The sequence below is a fragment of the Etheostoma cragini genome, chromosome 2, assembly GCF_013103735.1.
Source record: "Etheostoma cragini isolate CJK2018 chromosome 2, CSU_Ecrag_1.0, whole genome shotgun sequence".
In the NCBI taxonomy this organism is placed as follows: domain Eukaryota; kingdom Metazoa; phylum Chordata; class Actinopteri; order Perciformes; family Percidae; genus Etheostoma; species Etheostoma cragini.
In genome coordinates, this window is record NC_048408.1 from 25,947,755 (window position 1) to 25,964,298 (window position 16,544).

The window sequence follows — 16,544 nt, forward strand, 5'->3', positions numbered from 1 at the left end:
AACTACAGCATTATTAAACTTTGTAGGGCTATTTCCAGGCACTGGGAGGACTGTGTTAAGGTTGGGGAAAGATGACGGTCTGGGTTTTATACAGAAAAAATCCACGGTGACATGAGACGTAAACCACAATCTTTTCCAACCTTAGTGCTTAATACGTGCTTTTGGGGCCTAGACTGAACCAAAGATGGGAGTCGGGGGACAAACTCCGGACTGTAGTGTCAAAATCCTGCAAAAATAATATGCCAGTCATTCACCCCGATCACCTTTCAACTTTTGAGTTATTTCTTGAATGTAGAACTTCCTCCATTAAAAAGAAACATTGCCTCCAAACACAACTTAGGCAGGGATTACGTTTGTCACCGCAACATATATACGTGAAAGCAATTTAGTTAATTTCTAAGAGAAGTGGTTGATTTTCATATACAAAGCACACACACTGAGTATACTTTTCCAGTGAAAATTTTGAAATTCTACGAAGAATCTGCATCGCTCCTCTTCCCATTTCATGTTCACACAGTTTATGTTGACCTCTCACAGGCCGCATGAAGCCAGCAAGCCCTGTCTGATAGAAATACAGCAGTTAAGTGATTATGTGTGTGTGTGTGTGTGTGTGTGTGTGTGTGTGTGTGTGTGTGTGTGTGTGTGTGGGGGGCTGTCTGGCTGCCTTTCTGTCTCCCCCTCCCATCCTGACATTTTGTGTGTGTGTGTGTGTGTGTGTGTGTGTGTGTGTGTGTGTGTGTTTCTAACTGAGCAGTGAACATTGTTGAGTAATATAAAGCAACTTGTCAGATGGAGAGATGAAAAGGAAAGAGGAGGAGAAATGATTGTGTACCACTCGCTGCACTCCACATGAAGAGCTCCCAGACCGTTTCATGTCAAGCACCTCATCTAGTTCTGTATTTGATCACGGACCCCCTTTTGATAAGTTTGGGTCCTTACCCCACATTCATAATGTCGGCAACCTGGTTGATGGGTTGCTCTGTTCTGACCAGTTGTAGCCGGCGTGAGAGGCTTTGGTTTTACCAGTGTAGTGGTTGAGTGCAGTTCAGTGTTTTTAAAGCATCAGCAAAGCCTTATACAATGTTATAGTCTTCTTTAGCAAACTGGAATCAAACACAGTACGATAAAACTGCATCCGTTTTTCTGCAGCTTTTTGCCTGACTTTACACTTTAAATTTGAATGAGCCAAACTATTGTATCATAAAATTAAATCACAGAAACAAAGAAAGCGTGAAAATCAATGGCTGTTGATGCCCAGCAAAAACACAATGTTCAGCCGACTAGTCTGCAAACTTTTCTCCACCGACAATCTCGTTAACCGTCTGACCTTCCACGCATCAGTCGCCCAGCTCAGTCTCAAATTAATGGACTTGTTGATTGCGTTGTTTACAGTGTTAACTTGAGGTTGGGGGCTGAATCAGGAAGCCTTTTGTTGTAGATGTCAGAATTAAATAACTACATATTTTGTAAGGGGACTCCTGTCAACCTTGTAAACAGATTGATGTAGTGGATAACTGTAGTGGATGTGAGGAAGCAACATCTTTAGTGTCCAGTTAGCTATTTAAATAAAATAACAGTGTAGCAAAAGCCACATCCCCGTTTTTTTTAATCTACTTCTTATTTGCTCATTGTGTAACTTGGATCAACATCTTTCCTCCTGCTACATTTTCTTTTCTTGATGAAACATATGAACTCACAACCTTTGGGTCTGAAGACAAGTGCTGATCTCAGTGGGCTATGATGTTGACGCGACCAGCTCCACAACATTGTATTGTATATATAAAGAAACTAATTCTGATTGTTCTTGTACTATACATAATCGCTTGGAAGAGGTTGTAAACAATTTTCTGGTATGCTGTGTATGTTGTGATAATGACAACGATACTGCTGGCTTGTTTTACTTTCTTCCAGTAATATTAGTCACACTTTAGGGGTAGTTGGCTAACTGCAGTGAAAAGGATGTTAGTGGGTTTCTGGCGGAAAGTACACTACTCTAATTGCCTTAAACCTGTTTCTCCCTTCAACCGGTCAATATGCCTGCTGTGTGTGTTTGTGTGTGTCTGTGTGTGTGTGTGCGTGTGTGTGTGTTCCACTGGTCAATAAAGCGTGTGCTAAGAGGCAATTGGTTGTTTTTCCTCAACTTGACACGTTAAACACAGTCACACTCCAGTTAAACACACACAGGCACGCTCGCAAATGCACACACACACACACACGCTAGGAGGCTATTGGGTAAACGGTATTGATTCTGTCCTGTTTTCAACTTGTTTTCCCTATAACCGCACAGAGCTCAATCACACTCACTGAGGAGCATGGAGAGTCTCTTAAATTACACCCACATGCAAACAAAAACATTTATTCATAAGTGCAAACGCACCAACAGAGAGCCAAAGCGCTGTTGTAAATGCCATTTGTTAACCCAAATGTAAAATAGATGATGGAAAATGCCCACTGTTGACTTGAATTATTTACTTTAAAGCCACTCTTACTGAGAGGAGGTATTTGCTCCCCGTCGGTCACTTTCAGTGTTGTCCGGATTAAATTGTTTAACTTTGAGCTGCCTTAATTCCACCACTACATGATGTTTGGATCAGCTGAAAGGAGGGACTGAACCTGTGTTCTTTCCTTTTCAGTGTTTGATTAAGGTTTGTTTGAAACTGCCAAGCAAAAAAAATTTACTTGAGTGTTTGCAACCTCTTATTTTTGTAGTTTTGGCCAATATTTTGTACAGTTACAATGCAGTACTTTGAAACTGGGCAAAAAAAACAGCACCATTTCACTTAAACATCTGTTTGTAGCTCTGGTGTAGCTTCACCCTCGGTCACTGGCCTGTTGCTGGATTTATAAATGTGGTTAGTCTGCTCCGGAATTCTTTTTCCTCTGTTTTTTCTTCTAGTAAACGTCTTGTAAAAGGGTTTTTGTTACAGATTCAGAGACATGTAGATCCAAATGCAGAAACGGTAAGCAGTGGATCATTCGATGATTTACACAAAAATATACAAAACAAAAGGAGTCCTGGATCAAGCATGTAAAATGTAATCCAGAATGAAGACAAGGTCAAAACAGGAATCACAGGAATCGGGAAAACTCAGACTACAAGGAAATTCTAACACACATGCACTCCAAACTGAAAACACTACAATAACCTGACAGCGGAGAAGACTAAATACAGAGGGTAACAAGATGACAAAATAATAATTTATCAAAATAAAACAGGAAACAGAACATACAGACACTCACAAGAGACCACAAGACGGAAACCACAACTAGACAAGAAAAGGGAGCCACCAAGGACTAAAACACATACAAGACCAAAAAAAAGGTCAATTACAAGAACAGACTATATAAAAAAAAATAGCCAAACATAACAGTTTTTTTATAAATCAATGACATTGACATTGACACTGCTGCCATTTTCTCTACCACAGTGATCTGTGTTACCTTTGTGAGTTCTAAGCTTGCAAGCATTTGGCAAAGTGACGTTATTGCCTGCGCTAGTAGCATAAACTTTAATAACAGCTGTCGAGAATCAGTTGGATTGGATAAAAAAGCATTTAAGGACTCAGTTAGACCCCCGTTTGTCCGGCGTGCCTGCTCATTGAACCGCAGGAAACATTTTGAAACAGAATACACTGATTAAAGCCTGTTTTTATTGAAGGGTGAGGCTTTTACTACCAGCCGGTATGAGTCGTATGAGTTAACTATGTTGTTTAATTTTTAGTTTTTATTAAATTTTTGTATATATTTATAGCTCTTTAATTTCGATGGGGCGGCGTCCCAGCGCCCTGTAATGACATGCCGCCACTGCTCGGAATACATAGAAGCAATGCGACTGCCGACAGCAGCTGATTGCATGAACGCGTCACGTGGGTCTGGTTTTTACGGAAATTCTAAAATAGTTCACCAAAACGTGTTTCTGACAACATTCTAAGTAGAGCCCAACTGATATATCGGGGGCCCGATATTATCCACCGATATTGGGCACTTCCCGATTTATCGGTATCTGCATTTTTAATGGCAGACAAAAAAAAAAAAACGTTCATCACACGATTTTTATAATGCTATATATAATAATATATTATATTATATATAATAATTATAATAAATGCTAGTTTGTCCACCAGAGGGCACTATACAACGTCCCTCTTGGCAACACTCTGATTTCTTTTATTTTTGTTATTGTGTTTTTGTTCAGACGATTTTTAGTTTCATATCTGAAGTTAGTATTTTTATAAATTTTATTTATCAGAACTTTAATATGTTTTGATGTTCCTCTGTTCTGTTGTGACAAAACAAATTAACTTCATATTATTTTAGTGAGAACTCATAAATATCTACAAATAACTAATGTTAGGGAAATTTGTTTGTTTTGTTACGCGTTTCTGGATTTTTTTATATACAGTATGTCGTCGGATAGATCAGAATTTCGGATTTTTAAATAACCAAATATTGGTATCGGCCAGGCTCTAATTTTAAGTGAGAAATAGGCCATGCAGTTGCTGAAATTGTCTTCATTTCAGATCGACAAAGGTCAGTTTAAAAGATTTTTGTCCGATTTTAAAAGACTCGAGTCGCGCTCATCCCGCTCCTCATTTCCGGGTTAGCGCTCCACCAGTCGGATCGGTCATTTGAGTGCGACTGGCGGCAGTGCCCGGCATCCGACCGAGCACGTCATGTCGGCCAACATGGCACGGAACACACTGAACATCCTCGAGTCAGCGATCTCGCCAGAAAATATTACTGGTTCACAAATCAATACAAAAACCCAGTAGATTTAAAGACTTGTATTTCTAGCCTCAACTCAGTTTGATTTCACTGTGTCCCCAGGTCTTAGCAATTAAATTGTTGTGTAAAAATGTAAATATAACTGTTTGAATAAGCTATGCTAAAAATACAACTTATTTCCCTCTAATATTCTTCCAGTGGATCTACTGTAAATGAAAGACATCCATATACATGGACTTGTGTTAAAAGGTTTGGAAATGCACAAATCTGAGCAGGATATGTAATTACATCACAGCCTAGTTTTCCTTTTAGGAATCATCCATCTTGAATTACTCTGCATCTCATAATAAACATCCACTGCATCCGACGTAAGGGCCAATGCTGGAAGTAGTGTGCACCTAATGTAGCGAGGCGGAAAGTAAGGGTTCGGAGGTTGGGCTGGCGGACAGGAGTTTAGCACATTCACACAGGAGACTGGATTTCGTTTTCTGTTACAGAAAATGTTACTACTCAAAAAACATTCTGAAAATAAATGTGCAAAAATTTGAATGAAAATCAAACATGAGGAACAGCGATAGATGCACTGGGAAAACTGTTTTTAAGAGGCAGGAGTGTGAGCTTTGACACCCTCACAGCGTCCAAGAATAAATAATTAGTGGAGTTGGCACCGGAGAAGACGGGGGACAGAGATGTCATTATTTACGCCAGATTATAGACACATGCACACATTGACTCACACATGCGTGCATATACATATTCACACACACATGCTTGCAGATGTGCAGTGGGTGATGATCAGCTTTTGATTTGGCAGGGGCCTTTAAACACATCAGATGTCGATTTACAGAGCAGTGAGTCCAATTCTCACACTGCAGATTTTCCCTTATTAAGGTTTGTTCTGAAAGTCTCTCCACTTTTAGCCACATTAGCGCCGTAGCACCTTGAATGACACTGTCAATCCTTTGTTGGTCCACACTGTAACATCTCCACAATTATTTGATGGATTGCCATAAAATTGTGTACATTCGTAGTTCCCAGAGGATGAATCCTACTGACATTTTGGTGATCCTCTGACTTTTCCCAAGCGTCGCGACAACTATTAGATTACTTCGCAGTGACATCGGTGCAGGTATTCATGTCCTGCTCAGGATTAGTTGCAGTAGCTTTTTTTCACTTGACTGTCCATATTGTGCTTACCTGGCACGGCTGCTTGGTTCTCAAGATATCACATGTCACACGTAAATCTATCTTGTCAAGCTCCAAGTTATGCGTTTGTGTCTAACCTACCAGCTTACCAAACCAACCGGTGTGACCGGTGAGGAACTACTGGCAGCGACAGCGTTGGTTGTGTGTGGGACAGCCACAACTTTTCATTAAAAAAAACTAAACAATGGCTAACAGGCCGTGCATCCAATCACCATCTGAAAGTTTGAATGTTCCTGCCCTGTTCAAAACAGTTTCAAATAACGGCTTTTTAGATGGTTCTCTCAGGTTAATATCGCGTCATCAGGTCAAAATTTGGATTGCTCCAATAATTTGCTTTATGACCTGCAAAACTAATCACCATCAGCCTTAGTTGTGTTTTTGGTTCAGTGCTAATTGTTAAAATCTAACATGCTAAACTAAGATGGTGACCATGGTAAACGAGATATCTGCCTTAAAGCGCTAACATTAGGCTCCTTTTCGGGTTCATAATTGTATTTTGAGGTTGTACCAGAATAGGTTTACATGGTTTCATTTCCAAAAAACACCATATTTGTGTTGTACTGGACATTGCTGCAGATCCTTTTTCACCCTGTGTGTTTAGGTCTCTTTTTTAGCTACAGAGTGAGACATCTCACTTCTATACTATGTAGAAAGCGGTGCAGATTTTGAACAGTTTACTCTGAGACTGAAGGCAGAGAACATTCAGAAACCTGGATCTCACTCAAAACAGCATGGCTAGGTTTTTTCCAAGTTTGTATGCGGATACATATTTATAGTATTTTAATATTTTTATTGTAATTCTTTTATTCTATGTTTAGGTTTTTTTACTTTTGCGGTAGGCTAACTTGCTTTTTTTAATTTTCTACTACTGTTTATTGTTATGCAACACAACACCATGGCAAATTCCAGATAGTTGGCAATAAACGTGTTTGTGATTGTGAAAATCACTTTACATAATTATACTAGTGGGTATGTTGAGGGAGAGCAGTAACTGTGTTGGGACCGTTTGGCAATCAAATAATCAATGCTGCAGATCACATGCATTATTGTTTAAGAGTTAAAAGTCTTTTGTGGCTGTATCATATTTTAAAATGTCATACTTGTTTATTTAAATATCGCCATGTTCCCAGTAAAGCCCGAAGATGTGCGCAGCTCCTCTGTGTTCAGTTCCTCTTACGTTGGTAAAACAAAACGTGGTTTTTGAAAGGTTATGAAGTATGTCGTATGCTGTAAATCTGACAAAGGACAAATGACATTTTAATCATTGCGTAAGAAATAAAATCCTCAAGAGCACCACCACACTGAGTGCACACACTTTCTTTTTTATTAGTCACTTGCAGAGGTAGTGACAAGTACATGATAGGATGTTCAGCACTAGTTTAATGACCAGCAGTGTGTGTGTAAAAAGGTTTAATAATCCAGTCAATCAATCAGTTTCTTTCAACATCCTTTTTTTTTCCAACATTGTCAGATCTTTTTTGAATCCTCTCTACTTTCTACCTCTCTGTGCCACTCCGTTCTCCATTTCACCCCCCACCTCCTCCCCTCAAATTGCCCCACCCATACCTCTCTAACTCATTTCAAGCGGACATCCAGACGTTTGTAGACACACATCTGGAAACAGCGTTTAGCTCCGGCTGAGTCTCAGGAAGTTTTCACACTTCACGACTCATTAACCTGCAGACCTTGCAGGGCCCCCAAGCAAGAAAGAGGGTAGTGGGGGGGAGTGGATGGTGGAGGAGGTGGAGGAAGGAAAGATAGGGGGATGATGGCTTGGATACAGGAAGGAAAGAGAGATGACGGAGGAGGGCTTGAAGGGTAGCAGGAAACCACGGATCGTGCACTTGAGGCTGGCTAAAGTGAAAGTTGAATTAGAACAGCTAGACAGTGCTCTATTCACCAGACTGGTACTAAATCTTAATTGGATTTAATTAGTTGGTGGCAGTTCAAAACACACTGGCTTTTATAATAGTTGACACAAAAAAGAAGGATCTTTAAGTTAGAGGAGTTAAAGTCAAAGAACAACTAAGGAAGATGAACAGAAGGAGGTGTGAAGATGTCCAGAACAAAGGGGTGTCGAATTTAAAACTGGATTGTGTGTGTGTGTGTGTGTGTGTGTGTGTGTGTGTGTGTGTGTGTGAGGTCCAGGGTGTCTGTGTCCAGCCCTCTGTGAGTAATGTGTCTGAAAGATGAGCTTTCCTAATGAAACACTTTTCCCAGAGTGATAATTACACCAGTAGAAAGCAAGGACACCTCCAGTCAATGTGTGAAACTTAGCTTACTAAAACACAAAGTTCCTCCCAGGCTACTGTGTGTGTGTGTGTGTGTGTGTGTGTGTGTGTGTGTGTGTGTGTGTGTGTGTGTGTGTGTGTGTCACACTCTTATAGTGCGTATGTGAAAGGTGGACATTATAAGCTTTTCTTTATAATCAGACCAATAAGTTAGAGCAGACCTCTTAGATGTGTTTGTAGTTTTCTTTTGCAGGGATGCATAAGCTGACATTTACATGAGCTGATTTAATGCATTCAGTTTCCATACCATTACTGTGTATCAAGGCTGCTTTCTGTCACAGAAGGTCAATAATAAAACTATATTACCTTTACTTTTTCCCCCTGTCCCTTTGGTTTGTTCTTCCCATAGTTCCTTCTCCGATTTCAATCTTTTTGGCACAGCTGACTGACAGCCTCTGCTTTCACTACATGTCACAGTGGTTGAAATCTCACTGAGGGGCTCGATGCAGATAAGCATTGAAGATGTGGATAAGCAGTGACAGAGCTGAGGCTTAGAAAGGGAAAAGAGAAGAAAGGAAAGCCAAAAAATATTTCAATACGTTTTGGAGATGCACAAATACCACCAAAGATACCTGTGCCTTTAATGAAATATGCGGGAAATCTTGTATCACACTTTGACAGCCAAAGAATTTAGTTAAACAAATCCGACCTAGACCAGCAGAACAATTCAATTATTCTGCGTGGCTTTAATAAATGTTTGATATGCATTACATGGAAGCTTTTTAATTCAAATTTTACGATTTAACAGTCTGGGCTTTTCCCATTAATTCTCGACACACAAAGTTACAATTTACAGTGTGGGCTTTTATTGAATAAATATGAAAAAGTCTAACAAAAATATAGCAGGAGCAGGATAGGGTGGAGATTAGTGCATGTGAGTAAAACAAAGGTATCAACTACCGGTGCGTTTATAATACAAACTGCTGCCATGTGAGCGCTGGGATCTGCCAGATGAAGTATTTAATTCTTTGGTTTAATAGATTTTTCCGCCTTTTTGGAAATATGGAAATGACCTTGCTCCTTTAGCACAAGCAGACTTTTCCACATGGCATAAGCAAATCCCTCTGTTCGTCCTGCTCTCTCTGTTGATGACATTTTAGAGTCTTCTGCAAGTTCTATAGACATCCACAATGTTTTCCAACTGGCAGGTTTAAAAACGTAGCATCTGGAGACTATACTTAAGGGTGGCTTTAGCTGCCTGTTCAGAACTCTTTTAAAATTCAAGGATTACCTCCCCTCTGGGATTTGGTACATGACTACCCATACCTTGGGCTTCACTAGTTTCACTCCTTAGTGACAGAAATCATTCTGCTCCACAAAAAAAATTCATTATACTTTTTTTTTTTTCTTTGCTAATTACATTCTTTTTTATTTTTCTGAATAAAATATTGTTTAAAGCTTAAATAAGGCCTCGGCACTCAGCATAGAGGCTTCTCTTATCTGGTGAGGGCCACAAGCTGAAACATATTGAAACGACAGTAAAGTGGTTATTTACCATGGCATAGAGTATTTTACCATACAACAATGTAGGTTGTTTATTCCTACCTCTTTATTTGTATTCACACCCTCTAATACGACCCACAGAAGCTACTGCATGTACAAACTGGCGTCTCATTTCAGTTTTTAATCTCATCTTGAATGTTGCTTTTCCTCCTATGGAGCGGTAAGGAGCAAGTTTCAGATGTGGTCTCTGTACATCTGTATTTATGTCTCAATCTGATATTTCTTTTGTTGGTGCAAATAACCATAGGCAAGAATCCTCTGATGAAAATATCAAATGAATTATACAGTGCAGCTGGGGCACTGCACAAACCAAATTTCACAGGGACAAATGATGTATGATTCCAGTGCTCAGTCTGAACACAGAGATACCATTTGTTTTTTCTAGTTGGGAACATTGTTGTGTGTAGATTATGGTTAGGCTATGTTACACATATGTGTTTATTGCCCGACTTGCACTGTGCTTTGAGGAGTCATGTTTTGCCATCAATGCTTGAGAGCAAATCGTTTGTGCGGCTGCTTATGAGGGTCTACGGCACCGGCGGAAGGTTACATGACAGCATATGAAACATCCTGTAAGATACCGCACAAAAGAAGTGGCCGCAGAGTGTAATGTGTCTGGCTGACTGTAAACAACACAGCCTTTATGATGCTGTTTGCACAATTCCAAAAGAAATGTCATGCTCCACAAGTGTGACCTGCTATAAGTACACAGGAAGGCCTATCAAATCGCTGCTTGGTTTAGTCTTACCATACCATTTCTCTTTTTTGTTTGTGACTGTTTATATTCAATGGTAAAAATCTTTGACGTTGCATCGGTTCTTGCTGATTTGACACTTGTTTTATGTGTGAATTACTAGCCGTTTTAGGTTTGTTTCTTAATCTCATTTTAGTCTATTTTGCCCATTTGTTCATTGATAGACTTGTTGGTGTCTGTAATTATTATGTAGGGGTTGTGCAGGAATCATGAAGGGGAAAACAACAATCAATAATATTTTCATGTCAGACTTTTTTTTTAGGAAACCATTAGTTGATTGCCATGGACAGTGGTTCTATATGCAAAATCAATGTCTGATTGGTCTTTGCTTGTGTTTAGTTGCAACCAGTAAGCACATCATGACACTTTCAAATTAAGGATTGTGGCTTTAAATAATGTAAAGCCAAGGTTTTCAAAGTGTGGGGCCCAAGAGACTTGAAGGGGGAGGGACATGAGACTTCAGCTGCAGTTTGGAACCCAATTTGTATCCTCCTATGCAACACATACGTGCTTATCTGTGAGTGTCATAAATTTATTAGCATCTAATCTGCTAATCTGCAACGCAACCCAACGGGCTACATTGACAGATTAATTAAGATAAATACTTTCTAGTCCAAGTTTGTCATTACGAAGGGATCTTGTTGGTCTTTTTAGCATAAAATGCAACTTTGGGGACATGCACCTTCAAATGATCAATAAAACATACAAACACAAAATAGGATGTAGTTTATGATAGATCCAATATAAAGATGGCAAGCAAGGTGGCCTATGAGGAAGTATCAACGATCAGTATAAGTATGTTAGTCATGTTTGGAATATGAATAAAATACTTAATTGTGTCACAGTCTATGGAAAAACACAATATATGGTTGCTCTGTCACTTTGACATTAAATGTCTCACCTCGCAGGCCCGGCCCACTATTTGTGGCATTGCAAATAACCCTGTCTATCATGATGAATGTCCTCATGAATCCAGCAGTTGCCTACTCGACACGCAGTATTCATAAGTCATTGCATGAACATGATCAGTTGAGACATTATAAGATTGTTTTTCTTCTGTGCTATTTCATGTTTACATCCCAATCCGTTCCTAGTGAAAGACGGAACCGCTGTATAAATAGCATTCACCTAAAATGCGGCTAATTGATAAGCATACGCGCTAAAAACAACGGAGTCAGCAGTGATTGACTGCCAGGTTTTGGCAACTGAGGACACTTTACTAACCAATTATGCATTTGAAGGTTCAATAAATCACCGTTTATGTCAAATATGACTGCCGTGTTGTCCCAATGCTGAGTCGAGCATAAGGTGGAGGAAACAAGTATTTTCATTACAAGTATTCACCCCAGAGTCAGAGGTGCACCCATATTTACTCAAGTAAAGAATTTAAGGTACTTTGACTGCACTTGAGTATTTCTATTTCATACTAATCTATATTTATAGTTTACTATGATTTATAGGAAAATTAGCCAACATTTTTGCCCAACTATAATTTTGACAGCTATATTTACTTTACAAATTAAGATTTAGGCGCCAGGGTACCTTACCTTGTAGAGGTACGCCCAGATGTAGAGGTGTACTCTTCAACGCACTAACCGCAGGTTCGACTCTGACCTGCGACCCTTAGCTGCATTTCATTCCTCCTCTCTCTCCTCCTTCATGTCTTCAGATATGTTATACAAATAAAGGCCTACAATTTCCAAAAAATAATCTTGAAAAAATATTAGTTTGCATATAAATATATGATGAGCTAATACAATGGGATGAACTGTACAACATCCAAAGTAGTTAAATAGACCCAACTTTGACCTTGCACATTGCATCTGGAATCTGTATCTGTAAGACAATTGTTTCACTGGTGGAATTAAAATAACTAAGTGTATTTACTCAAGTAATATGCTTACAGTATGAATAATGAGATGGTGCTTTTAGGCGATTTGTTCATTTTTAAAAGGAGGTGCGAACTTGGTCGAACCTTGAGCGACAATCCTTCTGCTTCAGCACCAAGGACAGCGCCATGGATTTATCAATACACAGTTATTTCAGAGCCATGGTCGGGGCCGTAGATTTTACCTCATAAAAACCTCATTAAAATAAAGAATCAATGAGAAGACTAGAATAAAAAATGTAATACAAATATAATGCCCATTTTCTACATAATTAGCACTTTTACTTTTTACTTTCTCCACATTTTTACCAAAAAATATTTTGTATTAAGTAATAATTTGAATGAAGGACTTATACATGGCCTATTAAATACACTGTGTTATTATTGCTTCTACTCAACCCTCGGGTTGTCCTCAGGTCAAATTTGACCCATTTTCAAAAGGTTTCTATATCAGAAATGTGGGTTTCTTTCAACCAAACTGACAAAAAGAATAACAAGATGGTTCCGTACAACGCTTTTAAAAAAAAAGTTTAAAAAAAAAGATTTGTTCAGTAATTTTTTTTAATTTGGGTATTTTATTCAATTTCAGTTTATCTGAAGAAAAGAATTGATAAAAGAATGTTGAAAAACGCAGAAAAATAGACAAATATGTCAGAAAAATTACAAAGTACTTTGGGAATAGTGACAAAAACTTAGAAAAAGGTGAACCATTTCTAAATAAATTGGGATAAAAAAAAGTCAAAAAGTGCAGAAAAGAATAGCCAAAAACACAGGGAAAAGGGGAAAAAAGTGTCTTACGGTTCAGGTCTTACATTTTGACCAAAAGGTTGAATTGTGAATAGGGAAGACAGCACAAGGGTTAAGGGCTCTGAAAACGTTTTTCACCACTGAATAGTAGACAGGGCCATTTATCTGCCCTTTTGATGCTACATTTATGCTGATGACTTGTGTTTGTCTACTTATATCTCATTTTAAGTTTTACTATAACAGTATTTCTACAGTGTGGTAAGGCTATGCGTAAAATAGGCTACAGGTTAGTATTGATACATTTCTGATGTCATTTTTGTTTGACTCTTTTGTCAGAATGTGTGTCTTTCACTTCTATGCTTCAGTTAACCCCTATCAGTGGTGGCAGACCTCTGTTGAACAATTTGTCTTATACACTGTAGATAAACAACATACATACCCTGTGTGTGTGTGTGTGTGTGTGTGTGTGTGTGTGTTTGAGAGAGGGAGAGACTCTGATGCTGAATCAATGAGTTACCTCAGGGATGACACAGTGGAGGAGGGGAAGATAGGGTGAGGAAGAGGAAAAGAGGGTCGTATGCCAGGCTCGTTCTTCACACTTTTTCTTAAAGGAAGGGGTGTGAGCGAAATAATACCCGCTCATTAGGAGCGCACGGGCTCCTGGTTAATTCATCCTGGACTGTCATGAGCTTGTGTACGACCCCCGGGTAACACATAAATCACACGCAGAACCGACTGGTCGAGCAGCAAGCTTCATGCCCCTAACGCCGCTGATTTATCAACCAAATTACTGCGAGTCCTGCTCAGCCCCAACACTTTGCCGAGGGAATCACCGACTAACCCCTGAGCGAACCGATTTATTGAAAAGCTGTCCCCCTCCACTTCCATCTCCCCGCCCTGTCCCGCTTTCTGTGTCACTCCACTCATCTCTCACTGACTTAATTAAAATCTATCCCGTTGGCTCGTTGGCATTTATTACAACCACTGGGCTAATGAAACAAAGAACACGACAAAACCAAAGCTGCTTTGTGCCCATAAACGTTCATTACACCACAACAAACACACACACACACACACACACACACACACACACACACACACAGAGCTACTATTGGCACTTAAACAAGGTGGGCTTATTGGATGTGTGTCTGTCAGTCAGCATCTCCAAACACCACAGGGGTTTTTTAATAAGTGTAACAAGTGCAAAATAACTAATTGTGTTTGTTGGCTCTGGTTTTCCTCCTCATTGTTTCAGGTTACACAGCTGTAAGCACATGTGAAATCGATAATAATTATAATTTGGCAAAATTTTAATAATTGCAATGATTGCACTTTTATTCTCATCTCATTAAAACCCAATATGTAGAAACGTCTTGAAGTGGGAATCCTTCCTTTGCCACAAACTGATCTTGCATATAAAATAGGACATAAAAAAGGACCATGAGGCATTTTTATCACAATAAGGAATTGTTTTATGTTTTATATGTCAGATGGGCTACACAGATATTTTTGTTTGTTAATTATAAAGCTTTTCATTAAAGTGTGTTTTCTACTTAATTACTTATTGGGGTTGATTAGACTCAAGGGAGCTGCAAATTCATGTCAAACAGTTTTAAAACTCCAGTAACCGAATCAAAATAGACTTTTGGGGAATTTGAGAGGCAAAGTGCTGCTTGAAAATACTGTCAACACCAATTATAGAGCTTATGAAAATCTATTGTATGTAACCACATTTTACACTTGGAGTCTCTGACACCCCTAAACAGAAGTAATGGGACATTTTCCCCAGGTGACTGCGAGTTAAAGTCATGCTTAAAAGCACTTCTTATAGAATTAAGTCATGAAGTATCAAGGTAACACCGTCAAGTAGCCTGTTGAGCTGTTCAACAGAACATTACGATTAAACAGTCTATAGTTCCATATGTAAAAGAGAAAATCATAAAGCTCTGAAGTCTGTTTGACAAGCTGTTGAAGTATTTCACTCATAATTTCTCCAACACTCATAATTAACTTTAATTAACAATTAGTTTGGAGAGAGTTGAGATTATATCTAATGTGTAGGAGGTGTAACTTGATTTAAAAAGGTTTAGGTGCGTCTGGTCTATATGTCCATTTGATTCATGTCTAAGTGGTTTAAAAGAAATGCATGGGTTCATTTTGGGGGGCTCACTTTATTTTTCTATTTTTTTATTAATTATGTTACCTTACAAAAGTGAGAGATCCTTCATAACCTTGGACATAGACGTTTGACATAATTCTTAACTTTAGGTCCTCTTTTCTGAATAATCCTAATAATAATAACTTCAAATATAGAGCACCTTTCTAAGCTACAGAGTGCTTTATGTGGAAGCTGTGCTAGTAAGAGGCCCTTGAGTTTTTGACAAACCATCTTGGGTCCAAGATCTCTACAGGGCCCAGTGTTGTGTATTAGAGGGGGCTTAGGCCCTGTGTGTGTGTGTGTGTGTGTGTGTGTGTGTGTGTGTGTGTGTGTGTGTGTGTGTGTGTGTGTGTGTGTGTGTGTGTGTGTGTTGATGATAATGTTGGATGCGTACCCATCCAGTCTGGATCAAAGACCTAATGACAAAAGCTGCTTACTCACTTGCTCCGAGAGAGAGAGAGAGAGAGAGAGAGAGAGAGAGAGAGAGAGAGAGAGAGATGGTAATAGGTTCTTGACTTTACGTCAATAATTAATTGTGTAAATGTGTTTCAATTAAATAAAAACAACATGTAGGCATATTAAAGAACTCAATTAGCTTGAATAAATCCTGCCTGTAAATTGCGTAAGATTGGAGGACTTTCTCTTCTTCTCTGACATTATTTCTCTGATTCTTTCTAACCTCAGGGTTTCTTTTTCATCACTCTTGGAGGTTAGGCAGGCATTGGACTCTCTCCTCTGCTCCGTTTTTTTTTCTTGCCTCTTGAGAATTGGAAATGGGGGATGGAGACGGGGAATGTGGAAGGTGCTAAATTAGCTGGCTGATCCGCGCTCATTGCCGCATACACATCCCCCTATTACTGCGCCCCAGCGCCGCTTAATATTCCGGGCATGGCGGGCACGTCTAGATAGCAGATTTATCAAATGGGAAAATGAATGTATGATGATCAGTTAAATTGAAAATCAGCGCCCGGGTGACAGGCCGCACTGACACCTTGGTAATTAGAAAGAAAAATGATGGCGTCCGAATGCATAATAGAGCAAAAACAATTTACGCTTTCCCCCCACGCCGTAATGATCGCGCGTTCAAATTGAAAATTTCTCCCGGATGAAATTGAATTCATAAAGTGTGATGCATGAGCGGCGCGGACACAGCGGGAGGGCCTGTCCGGTCAAGGCTGGGCTTGATCGATTGGTCGTTTGTGTTGGTGCCACCAAACATCTCTTTTTCTCTCTCTCTCTCTCTCTCTCTCTCTCTCTCTCTCTCTCTCTCTC